The sequence below is a fragment of the Miniopterus natalensis genome, chromosome 14, assembly GCF_054644295.1.
Source record: "Miniopterus natalensis isolate mMinNat1 chromosome 14, mMinNat1.hap1, whole genome shotgun sequence".
NCBI lineage: Eukaryota > Metazoa > Chordata > Mammalia > Chiroptera > Miniopteridae > Miniopterus > Miniopterus natalensis.
Window position 1 is genome coordinate 41,122,452 of NC_142094.1, and position 12,738 is coordinate 41,135,189.

Below are 12,738 nucleotides of genomic sequence, written 5' to 3' on the forward strand. Positions count from 1 at the left end.
AAGGGCATTTTCGGTGGTGGCAGTAGCTGCAGTGCAGAGGCCGAAGAGGAAGTGGAGATACTGAGTTTAGACCACCTTTTTCAAGAAACTTGGTTGTGAAGAAGAGGGATGGCATGATTGAGCGATCTGAAGAGATCTGCGTACCTTGGAGGCAGATGACAAGGGGGAGGAGGTGAGCAGACGCGAGTGTAAACACACCTTCCCCGCCTCTTGGTTTGCTAGCCCCTCCCCCCACGTGACCTGGAGGCAGCACGCGCAGCCCGGGACTACAGCCCCCAGAAGGCCCTTCGGCGCGGGTGGGCGGGGTCGAGGCCTGGCGCGCGCTCCAGCGACGCGAGCGGAAGAGCAAGAGCTTCTGGAGGTGGTGGAAGCGGAGAGCGACGGCGCGCCCGGTAACGAGCACCCCCGCGTCTCTGTCCTTCCTCCCTTCTTCCCTCCGCACCGCGAGCTGGGGCTCCTGGGGTTCACTTCTGTCCTCACACCTGGAACAGGAGTTCCTTTCTCTTTTGTTTGTTACCGTATTTTTTCCTCACGTGACACGCGGGGCGGGCCCCCGCCTGGGGCGGAGGTTACTGGGAAGCTCCCGCCCTTCGACTCCTGAGGGATTTAGGCTGCGGGGAGGGGGGACCCTACCATGGCCCTTCTGCTCTGCTGGGGGCTGCGTGCCCACTAAGGGCCCTCGCCCCAAATACTCCCTGTGGAGGGGACGTTCCTTTCCTGGGTTTCAACAGGTACTGAGTGGGTCCGTGGTGGCTCGGGGGTACGGGGCTGTGGGCCTCAGAGGCCGCCCTGAGACTACCCCGGGGCTGCGGGTGATTTCGGGGCGGCGAGCCTTTCGAGTGAGTCCGCTCCGCTGCCCGGGAGCCCCGGGCTATGGCCTCGGAGTGAGCAATCTGTGCGGGAGGGTGTACTTCCTGGTTTCTTGGGAGGCCCTCGGGACACGCCGTGTCCGATTATTAGTTTTTCTTAGGGAGAAAGCCGCCTCTCCGAGTTGAGCGAGGGAAGAATCCCAGGATTAGCAGGCTGATGTCCTGGACGGAGGTGTCGAGGTCTTCCAGTTGCTGGACCTGCGGGCTGTTGCAGCCTCGGCTTCCCTATATGAAAAATGGGCACGCTAGTCTTTGGCCTGCCTTCCACTGTTGTGGGTTTCGGCAGAAGTGATACATGTGAGAAAGCGTGTTTCAAATATAACCTTATCCTTCTGTCTTAAGTCCAGATCAGTTGAATTTTAAAGCCACATTCATGTCTTTAGGAACGTGAACATGGTTATGATCTTTATGAAGGTGAGACGAATTAATAAACCGGTGGAAAGTGTCTTTAGAAACGAATATGAGCCGTGCTGATGTGCTTATGCCACGTTCCTGGTGAAGAGGTGATATCAGGGCCCCATCTATCACCTGTGGAGTCAGTTTTAAACTTCATCTGGATTTTAAGGTCCACCAGATTTGGACACTTCCCTCCTCCCAACATAGACAAACCTGTCTACCCTTCTTGTTCCTGTTATAACCTTCATTCAGCACTGTACAGGTACAGGTATCTCAGATGTGCTAAACTAATGCCTGTCTCCAGCAGGTCTTGTTTCTTTTTCCTTCTTTCAGATACTACTCGTGCTAAACCTCGCTGTGATTCTTACAGTCCCACTAACCTTGTGTGCATACTAGTCCAAATATTAGGGTTATTTTCACCAATCCTAGGTACATGTGCCAGGAGTCTGTTTTTCCTCAGAGTTAGTATTCAGAATATAAACAGCCAATATTCCAGTCTTTCTTTTTCTGGCAATAAAGCTCTGAGACTCCAAGCAGGTGACTTTTTGTCTTATTTTTCTTCCCCTTGTAGAGAATAGGGATTTTCTTTATTTATTTGAGAATGGGGATTTTCTAATCAATTTTTTATGGGTTTGGAGTAGTACTTAGGTAATCTTAACTTGCATTTATTCTGAAATCATTGGTTGAAAACTATTTGAGTATGATTCAAAAGAAGTTGGCAGTGCAGTGAGTTAGCTGATGTACAAAGTCGAACCACTTTGAGTTCAAACCCTAGTGCTGTGCCTTATAGTTTATGACTTCTGGCAAATTAGTTGATCTCTAAGACTGTTTACCAATCTCTAAAATTAAGATAATAGCATTTACCTTGCAAGGTGTCTATAAAGATTAAGTGAGATATGAATATAAAGAGCTTAGTAGTGCCTGGAGTAAGTGCTTATTCTGTTGCTATTGTAACTGATGACGATGATGATAAAAGAATAATTTTAGATAAGTATTTTCTTGAGATTCCTTTTTTTGTTTGTAAAATGAGGATAGTTATTCTTAACCCATAAACTTAAAATACTGTAACCAAGTTCTCAGGTTGCAGGTTTTTTTTAAGCAATTGCATTTTATGTAAAGATTATATTATGCTGCTTTTCGCTTTTAGAGATCTCCAAAATGCTGTTGTGAAAAGATTGTTGGGATGTGATGTTTCATTTATAACCTGTAGTTAGAATGCAGTTTTCTGTCTGCACATCATAGCTTGTAGCAGAACAATTGTCTATGTTTATGACTTAGATATCGACAATTAATTGACTAGGACAGAGTTTTATAGAGCATTTTTGGCCCTTTCTTCCTCCCCATCTTTTTTTTTTTTTAAAGCCAGACTATTCGACTGTAAAAATTTCAGCCTAGTAGGATCCAGAAGACTTTGGCGACCTTTTTTTTGGATGTAAAGCTTTTACAAATATTGTTGACATACAATACTATATTAGTTGACATACAACATAGTGGTTCAACGTTTATATACCTTACAAAGTGATCACCACAAAAAGTCCAGTAACCATCTGTCACAGTACAAAGTTATTGTGATATTGACTAATTCCCCCTGACTTATTTATAAGTTTGTATCTCTTAATCCTCTTCACTTTTTTGCTCATCCCCCCACCCCTTTGCAACTATCAGTTTTCTGTATGTATGAGTCTGTTCATTTGCTTAGTTTTTTAGATGCCGCTTATAAGTGAAATGATACAGTATTTGTCTTTCTCTGACTTATTTCACTTAGCATAATACCCTCTAGGTCTGTCTGTGTTGTTTCAAACAGCAAGATTTCATTTTTTTTTGTGGCTGAGTAATAGTCCAGTGTGTGCGTGCTCCCTCGCTCAGACACATATGAACACCTAGGTTGCTTCCATATCATGGCTATTGTAAATAATGCTGCAGTGAACATAGAGGTGTATATATCTTTTCCAATTAGAGTTTTGTTTTTAGATAAGCACCCAGAAGTGGAATCGCTGGGTCCTTATTTGTTTTAAAGTCTATTTTGTCTGATACAAGTATTGCTATCCTAGCTTTTTTGTTTTTGTTTCCATTTTAATGAAATATCTTTTTCCATTCCTTTACTTTCAATCTGTGTGTGCCTTTTGATCTGAAGTGAGTCTCATATAGGCAGCATATGTAGGGGTCTTATTTTTAAATCCAGTTCACTGGTGACCTCATTTTTGGAGGTGGAAACTCTTAGTGACTGATGCTGATGGTGGCATTGGCTTGTGTATATCTGCAAGGAGTAAGAGTTTAGAAATACTAGGAGAAAAGCCTAATAGGGAAAACTGACTTAGTCAAAGTAGAGCCTTCCAGTTAAGAAATGAAATGTTACCCTGGCTGGTTTGGCTCAGTGGCTAGGGTGTTGGCTGGAGGACCAGAGGGTCCCAAGTTCGGTTCCTGGTCAAGGGCACATACCTGGGTTGCATGATCCGTCCCTGTCTGGGTGTGTAGGGTACGTGTGGGAGGGAACCAGTCAATGTGTCTCACATCTATGTTTCTCTCCCCCCTGCTCTCCCTCCCTTCCACTCTCTAGATATCAAAGGAGAAAGTATTCTCTGGTGAGGATTAACCCAAAAAAAGAGAAATGTTTATTTTAAATTCCTTCAACCTGTGAACTCAGATGTTTAGGAAATGTTTCCTTTACTCTCTTTTTTGATGTGGTATCCCCTGCCTCTGCTTTGTCAGTTTCATTCTTAGCCATGAATCAGCAAGGTATTTTTTCACTACAAATTTTTATACAAAACTGTAAAAGCAATCACTTTCATTAAAATCTACTTTGTGTGCTATAATGTGTTCTTTTTTTCTTTCATGTTCTAACTATTTTTGTTCCTTGGCTGTTCTTTGACTTAAAAGAAGTTTTTGGAGGGTAGACTCATTCTCAGCTATGGCATCTAATTGTACATAGTTAAGGCTCAGTTAGTGATGATTGTGCTGAATAGTTTTGAATAAGAACATTCTGTTGATTGTCCTCTGTCCCTAAGTCGTGCTTTGGAGAGACAGTATGGTATTGTGGAAATAACCTAAGCTTTGGAGTCAGACAGACCAAGGTTTGAATCCAGACTCTATTGCTTACTATTTTGTGATTGGTTCAATCAATCATTCGGAGTTCAGTTTCTCCTGATCTATAAAACACAAATAACATCAACCTGCGTGACTGAAAAGATTAGAGATTGTTTAAACTCTGTACATAATAGCCAGGCTTAGATGGTGGTGGTATTATTACTATTTTCAGTGTTCATGTTTTTCTGATAGTCATGAATTTTGGTGATACATCTATATTCATTTCCTCCAGTGCTTTTACATTATATATTTTTTGCCCCAGCCAAGGTTAAGGTTGTTGATCGTGACCATGGAACCCTGAAACACAGCAAAGCTAATTGGCCAACATGTTTGAATATGTGACCCTGTCCTCATTGGCTCCCTAAACTAACTATTCATAAAGTATCTCACCAGAATGAATAAGACTGCTATATTGTTGATTCGGCATTCATGCACTCATTAGACATAATAGAAGTAAATAAACTAATGCTGAAAATAAAAGTATAGATTTTTAATTACAAAACTGTATAAATATAAGACTAGCCCTCACATTATGTATAAAATTGGTGACCTCCAGGATGACTTTGACAACCACTAACCTGAGCTGTAATTTAGATATTACTTTTAGCTGTTGAACTATATTTGTTGCAGGCTTCCCACTCATAGGAGAAGTGAAAAGAAATGGAACTAGGCTATTCATGTCTTGAAAGAGAACCCTACTCCTATGCCACCCACCACAAAATGTGCTTTTAGTGGAAAACAGAGTTCTCTACTAATGTGCCCAGCAGGATGGATGAAGCCTGGGTAACTCCAAAGGGCTTATTGAATTACAGAGAAATTCCAGTTGTCAGAGCTTTAGATAGGAGAGAAGGTATAGGGTGTTGCTCAACAGCAGTAAGACTGAATTTGGAGAGGCTTTTCTCAATAAAACATGGACCAGTTGCTTCCAGTCCATGGTATGCATTTTTCACTGTCTCTTGCTAGCCTTCTGTATAGTTTTCCATTCTTCAAATTCACTCTTCAGTTTTATAAATATTTGTTGCCCCTCTTGTATCTGTTTTGTTTTGTTTTGTTTTTTTAATGTCAAACATAGCTGGTTTCTGACTAGGGAAAAAAATATGGAAGCAGAGATGCACTGTTGGAAACAGCAGGTTCTGGTATCTAGTAAGGTTCCCAAATAACACAGGTTAACCTGTGAATATGATGGTACGGTTTTCTGGAATAGTCAAATGGCTGATAGTTCATAACCATTTAACTTGGTGCAGAGGAAGAAATGTGGGTAAAAGATGTGTGGCACTCCTTAATATGTAATTTGCATTTTAGAAAAGAGTATGTGTAATGTTAATATTGGCTTGCAGTTGGGCTGTTTTAAGTTCTTTGCCATGGGATGCCAGAAGAGTTTCAAAGAAAGAAAAGAAGCACTTGGATTTAAATCTCAACCTCGTTAATTTGTACCAGTAGTCCTGTTTGTGTTTCCTTATCATCCTGTAAAGTAGAGATAATAATACCAACACTGCTTGTTTATAAAGATTAGTGTGAAAAGTTAACAAGAATGTCTTAGCAAAGGGATGGGTAATTGTTGGGAAGAGACAGAAAGAAGAAAACAGAGACAATAGGCAGAGAGGGAGGGTCAATTAGAGATAAAGGGGAAATCTGAAACAGTGACAGGGACAGTCAGACAAGTAGTTAGAGAGGAGTAATCAGATACAGAGGACCTACTTAGAAATGAGAGACAGACAGATGCAGAGAGGGAGACAGAATGTGAGAGGGAACAACCAGCAGGGCATCACCAAGAGATGGAGAGCTTATTGAGTTAGTATTTATCTTTTTGAGGAGAACTTGTAACTATTTGTAATTAGCTAGTAAAGGGAAGAAAAGCAGATAGAAACAGTAAATCAAGTATGTTTATGTGTTTTTTTATAAACTAAAATTATTCTTTAAATACTAAATTTATTTTGCATATTCAGTGTGCAAACACTAAGCCAGCTTATGTGTTACAGACCTGTTAACTACTTACTTGAAAGTGTAGTTTAAACAAATTTTAAAAAATGAAAACTATTATTTTCTTGTTTGGAAATATTTTTATTTTCCTTTTAAATCCTCACCTGAGGATATGTTTTAATGATTTTAGAGCGAGGCGAGGAGGAAGAGGGGGGGAGAGAGAAAGAAAAACACTGATGTATGAAAGAAACAAGCATTAAGCAGTTGCCCCCTGTACTCGCCCCCACCCGGAATCGAACCCGCAACTTAGGCATGTGCCCTGACTTCTAATTGAATCCACCACCTTTTGGTTCACTAGACGATGCTCTAACCAACTGAGCCACATCGGCCATGCTTACTGTAGACAATTCAGAAAATACAGGAAATTTTTGTAAGAACAATACCAAAAACACTCATAATCACAATATGAACACATAACCAGACCTACATTTTTAATGTTTTTTCCCCCAATCTTTTTTCCTAGGTATTTACTAAAACTGTTCTACTTTTGTAAAGGAATCAAAAGCTCTGTAAGTCCAAATGATTTTATAAATTAACTATTTGTGGTTGCGTTAATTTTATATTTCCATTTTGGCACTTAGGTACTTTTATAAACAACATACTCTAAAACTTAGTGATGTAAAGCAGTTTTATGCTAAGGATGCTGTTGGAATTCAGATTGCACAGTGTTGAGATGACTTATCTGGAAAGACTTGAAAGCTGGTGCTGACTTGCTGGGTAGGAGTTAGAATCTGGAGGCTTCTTCACTCACATGTTTTTCATGGTGCTATGGCTAAGAGCATGGGGTGACAGCCTTCAGTATGCCTGTCTCTGTCATATAGCTTCAATCTGGATTGGTTGCCTTCTACTTCTGGTACACAGTCACTATCCTTTAATCTCCATTCAACAAGATTCCTTGTCTTCTCTCTGTTGAATATCTTGTGTTCCATATCCTATGCCTTTCTTTATTTTGATTTATTTCCTTGTTTGGTGTCAAAGTAGGATGAGACCATCACTCACTAGAATATCTTATCAGGCACAATCTCCCTGAACAAAGCAGATTGTTAATCTTACAGAGTGTTTTTGGGGAGCATGGAGTTCAGGGATTGGAAGATATTAAGAGACAGAAGTGGATTAACATCATTTATAGATGCATGGTTACTTGTTGACTGGTTGGCACTCGGGTATATTTATTGGAATGAATCTGTCTCTGACTGGGTGGCTTGTAAAGGAGTGCCTGCTGAGGGAAGTTGTCCTTATCAACTGAATGGATTTAAAAGTGGTTTTCCTGGCAACTTTTTACTATGGCTACAATCAGTCTTTTCCCTAAATTTGTAAGAACTTGAAATTCTCACTACTCTAGTAATTTTCTAAGAAGGAGTACATGGGAAGTAATTTTTTGAGCTTTTTCATGTCAAAATATCTTTTTTTCTGTCCTCACATTTGATTTAGTTTGGGTGAGTGTAAAATTCTAGATTGAAAGTACTTTACTTCAGAATTTTGAAGGCATAGTTTTTGTTTTTTTTACTTGTCCTCTGTTGCTGTTTGTTTGTTTGTTTATTTATTTAAAGTATATCTTTATTGATTTCAGAGAGAGGAAAGGAGAGGGAGAGAGAGAGATAGAAATATCAATGATGAGAGAGTCATTGATCGGCTGCAGCCCGCAACCCGGGCATGTGCCCTGAATGGGAATCGAACCCCGATCGCCTGGATCCTAGGTCGACGCTCAATCGCTGAGCCATGCCCGGCCGGGCCTCTGTTGCTGTTTAGAAATCATAAGCCAGCATGAATCTTCTTCTGTTTGGACCTTGTTGGATCTCTGCTTTGTCCCCAGTATTCCAGAATTTCACAATGATGTGCGTTGCTGTGGGTCTGTCTATTTTTACGCTGTGCTGGGTATTTGTAGGTACTTGGAGGGCACTTTCAATCTAGAACAGTTTGCATTTTTCTGGGATCTGGTGTGTGGAAATGGGGGTGAGGGCAGTAGATCTTTGTGTTCAGTATGCTCACATAATCACCCAGTTTTAAAGATCTCTGTACTGCTAGTCAGCCCCTAAACTAGAGATCATCTGTTTTACACTCTGAGAATGAGAGGTGATATATCTTTATTCTGTTTTGTTGATGAGTTTCTAAAAAGTACTTTGTGTATGTGTATTTTCATTGCACAATCTGTATTAAACTCTTAGTATTCACGAAATAAGATAATGTAAGTTAAGTACACAGACATGTGTCAAAGAAGTGGTAACTATATTTTTTAGAAAAATAACTTTTATTAATATTATTTTCCAGGTGAGGCTGCTGTGTCTATCAGAAGGGAATTTTTGTACCATTTTTCTTCAGACCGAATCTACCTATTTGTCCTTGAGTTTTGTTACTCAAAAAATAAATGTCATTTACTTGGTAAGTCAATTAAGTATACTTATGCATATTTTTTTAAAAGATTTTTTATTGATTTTTAGAGATGGAAAGGAGAGGGGAGAGTGGGAGAGAAACATCAATGTGAGAGTGAAATATCTATTGGCTGCCTCCTGCATGCATCCTGCCAGGGATAGAGACTGCAATGACGGGGAATTGAACCAGCAACCTTTTGGTACTTGGGACGATGCCCAGCTAACTGAGCCATACCAGCCAGGACTTAATGCATATTTTATAGAAATTCTGTTCATTTACTCAAAATATTTGCTTATGTTTTGTTTTTTCACCGTCATTTTATTTTGTAAAATAAAATGTAAAACAAGTTTGAAAGTGGCAGTTTCCTAAAAGACTTAGGCTCTTTGGAAGATTTTCTTGCTTTTATTCACTGTCTTTCTTAATTTTGGTATTTGTTGTAAAGAGAACAGGAGCTGGTTAAATACTGGAATTAGTTCTCAAAGTTGGATTACTAGCTTTGCTTTCTTTAGTCTCTCTTCACTGGTAAAACAGAATTAACATCCTTTTAAGCTCTAACTTTCCTATAGTGCATATAGGGATCAGCAAAGATGTGTTGTTATTGTAAGGGTTAAAGAATTAGATAATCATTTAAGTCTTTTGTAAAGTGTGATGAGGCCCTGGCCTGGTTGTTCAGTTGGTTGGAACGTCATCCCAATGTTCTGGGGTTGCAGGTTCAATTCCAGGGTTAGGGTATGTGCAGCAATCAACTGGTGGATGCGTGGGTGGGTGGAACAACAAATCGATGTTTCTCTCTCTCCCCCCCTTCCTCTCTCTCTCTCTCAAATATCAATAAATAAAAAAGTAAAAACAAAGCAGAATGATCTATTAAAGAACTTGGAAATGAAAAATAGTATCTAGTGAAAATGATTTCAGTTTGTTATTTTTTAATCCTCACTCGAGGATATTTTTCCATTGATTTTAGAGAGAATGGAAGTGAGGGAGGAGGCGGGAAGAGAGATACATCAATGTGAGAGAGAGAGACATTGATTGGTTCCCTCCTGCACACACCCTGACTGGGTCTCTGGGATCAAGCTTGGGTCTCTGGGATTGAGCCTGCAACTGAGGTATGTGCCCTTGACTGGGAATCGAACCCAGGACTCTTTGGTCTGTTGGCTGACACTCTAAGCACTGAGCCAAACTGGCCAGGGCTGATAATCAGTTTTTAAATATTACTCTGTAGTTGTTTATTTCCAATTAAATTTTTTTTAAAGAAGACTTAATTGGTAGGACCTGCTATTTTGTGAAACATTTTTCTAACCTACATCCTCTGGTGATCTTTTCAGTCTTTTTCAGCTTCTCACATGTGTATCTATCTAGTGGCAACTGGGAAGCTGATGTGTAGGGTGAAAGCTTTAGTGGTAACAAGAGGGTCAGTCACAGCATCTGTTAGAAGATAATTGTACTTGTTTGCTGCTAAAGCACGTGGCAAGAAAATTGGATGGAAACTATAATGAAATGATATTGGTGATTTGTAGAATTTTCTTTGAAATAAGGTTTTGCACAGCGAGTGAGAAGTAAATGTTGATGTTGAGAGCTGAACTTAAAGTCTTCTCAGATAGAATCTAAGAATGAGGAGCCATAGGTATAGAAAAAGGGAAAGAAAGTTCTCCTTTGATAGGTTTTTGGTAGTCTCTTTGCTTTTGTTAGCATCAGAAAGCTGACTTCAGATGTTCCTAGATGGTTTGTATGGCTCATATAAGTAGAGGCATGGGATTTCATTGTGCATGACTCTGAAATGTATCAGATCTCAGAGCAAACTAAAGTGAGTTTTAATCTTGGTTATTTAAAATCTCCTTGTACCTGTCTTATTAGGAGCATTATTTTTTTAAGAGGAAACTAATTTGCAACTGGCTATAAAGAGTGACATTGCGTCCGGGGAAATGCTGTACTAACACACTGCAATGTCCCACAAGAGTACTTCTCAAGTCCCCGAACGCAGTAATGACAATCTGTGACAGCCTATTATGAATTGTTGGGTAACAGTTGGGGGAAGACGGACAGCAGAGTGAGGCAGTTGTGTGTACGTTAGAGGAAATGGAGAGGGGAATAAATGAGAGAGGAACGAAGCAGCCCAGGTTCTGTGGACAATTTGAATGGAGTCTATTCTTGTTAGCTCTACTAACAGGATGAAATCAACAGCTAGAGTGTTTGGGGGGTTGGGTGGGATAGCAATAGTGTGTTTCACTTTTCCTTTCAAGGTGTTATTGTTTCTGTCATCAAACAGTAAGGTTAGGTGTTTTTTTGATGAGAGTATAGATTGGATAAATTAAAAATTTTTGAAGAGACTAGAAATATCACTTCATGCTAGGAAATGAGACTATGAAAGTCACAGTAATAGGGATGGGGCTTATCAAGACATTATTGCAATGGTAGTAAGGCCAGTTACCATATCTAGAGCCAAAATGACTGGGCCTTTATCCCAGACAAATGTATGTATTGTTATTTATTTATTTATTTAACATATATATGTGTGTATATACACACATACCACCAACTGTTATTTCAGAGACGTCTTCATCAGACATCAAAGGCAAGAGTTACTGGATATTATTTGGATTGCGGAGTAGAATTTAATTTGGGGCAGATTTTGGTTCAATTCTTTCTCTGGTATGAGAATAGCTATACATAGTAAGTGTATTTGATGGTTCCCCTAGGTATCATGTCTAATTCTGAGTATGAGATTAGACTTGGAGCACATTATTTTAGAGGCAGTCTCTCCTGTTGATCCTGTTTCTGGATTTTGGTTAAATATGTCACTGCTTGGTCACTGATACAATTGGATTAAGTAAGCATAAGAGAGATGTCAGTGTGAAGATTGTGTGCTGTCTTATCATCTTTATACCAATGATCCATATTTAAAAAGAGGACAGTGTAAATGAAAGGGCAAATGGAGTAAGGGAAGGTATGGAGGAGACACTAATAGTATCATTTCTCAGAAATTGTCTGTAGGATCTAGACCCAACTCTCCATTGCCTAGGATATTGAAAGCCTAAACCTAGTGTTGAAGGCCCTCCAGGCTGAAAACAATCTTTCTGCAGAATCTTCCACTACTTCCCAACACCAAACCTTTGACTCTACCTAGACTAATTTCTATAACTGCCTCCAAAGCAAAACTTTTTGCCTTACTCCCTCTTCATATTGTTTAGGCTATTCCTTCTACTTGGAATGCTTCCCTTCAATTCTCTGTCTTCTAAAGGCCTAGTTTGTAATGATGTGATCATAAGGAAGACATTGTAAGGTCTATAAATGTTGAATCACTATGTTGTATACGTTCAACATATACATATATGTATATGTACAACATATACATATATGTATAATAAAATACGTACGTATTTTACATACATACGTATAACATATACATATGTATAATAAAATATTGTATGCCAACTATAATAAAAAATAAAATAAAAAATGAAGGTCTGATTCCAATTCCACCTGCTTTATGACATCTTCAACCGTTCTAGTCCCTTAGTGATATCTCTCTGGGTTTTTATCATTTACTGCTTTTCTCTTTATTTGGCTATTATATATTACTTTAAAATAACTTTAAAAAAATTTCTTATCCTCCCAATTCAGTAGAGAAAACTTAAAGGGGGGCTACATTATTCATGCAGTTCAAACAATGTTATTACTTGGCAGTCTCCACTGCCCCTAACCATAGATCTTAATACAGTATGTGCACTTAATATTTGTTTGACTGAGAAAATGCAGTTACCTATTGTTAGCTTTTATCAGCCTTTAACATTTATTTTTCTTTTGATATCATAATAATAATAGATTAGAATATAGTTTAAGTACCTCAGCCATGTGTGCTTAGTAGATTATTCTTTGAAAGCTGTCTGTAGCACTCTCTACAGGCTTCCTGATCCTTAAAGGAGCATTGTTCTGAAGATGTTATTGTTCTAGGGTAACTATTTGTTTTTGAAACTCTAATTTGTAAACTTTTAATCTGCTTATAAGAGAAGCTCTTATTTATCAATTATTTAATATTTTCTTT

General features: G+C 39.1%; 1 protein-coding gene across 4 annotated transcripts in view; it reads left to right on the forward strand.

Moving 5' to 3' along the window:
• Positions 1–345: 345 nt before the first annotated feature.
• R3HCC1L (R3H domain and coiled-coil containing 1 like) overlaps positions 346–12,738 on the forward strand; it is a 71,231-nt gene continuing 58,838 nt past the window's right edge. For 2 of the 4 annotated variants that reach the window (XM_016219957.2, XM_016219956.2), the window contains exons 1-2: positions 346–392; positions 8,598–8,708. The gene's annotated coding sequence lies outside the window, so the exon portion shown is untranslated. Of the gene's footprint in view, positions 393–6,524; positions 6,839–7,923; positions 8,165–8,597; positions 8,709–12,738 lie in introns of those variants that run through there. The other 2 variants (XM_016219960.2, XM_016219958.2) reach the window with 2 other exon arrangements.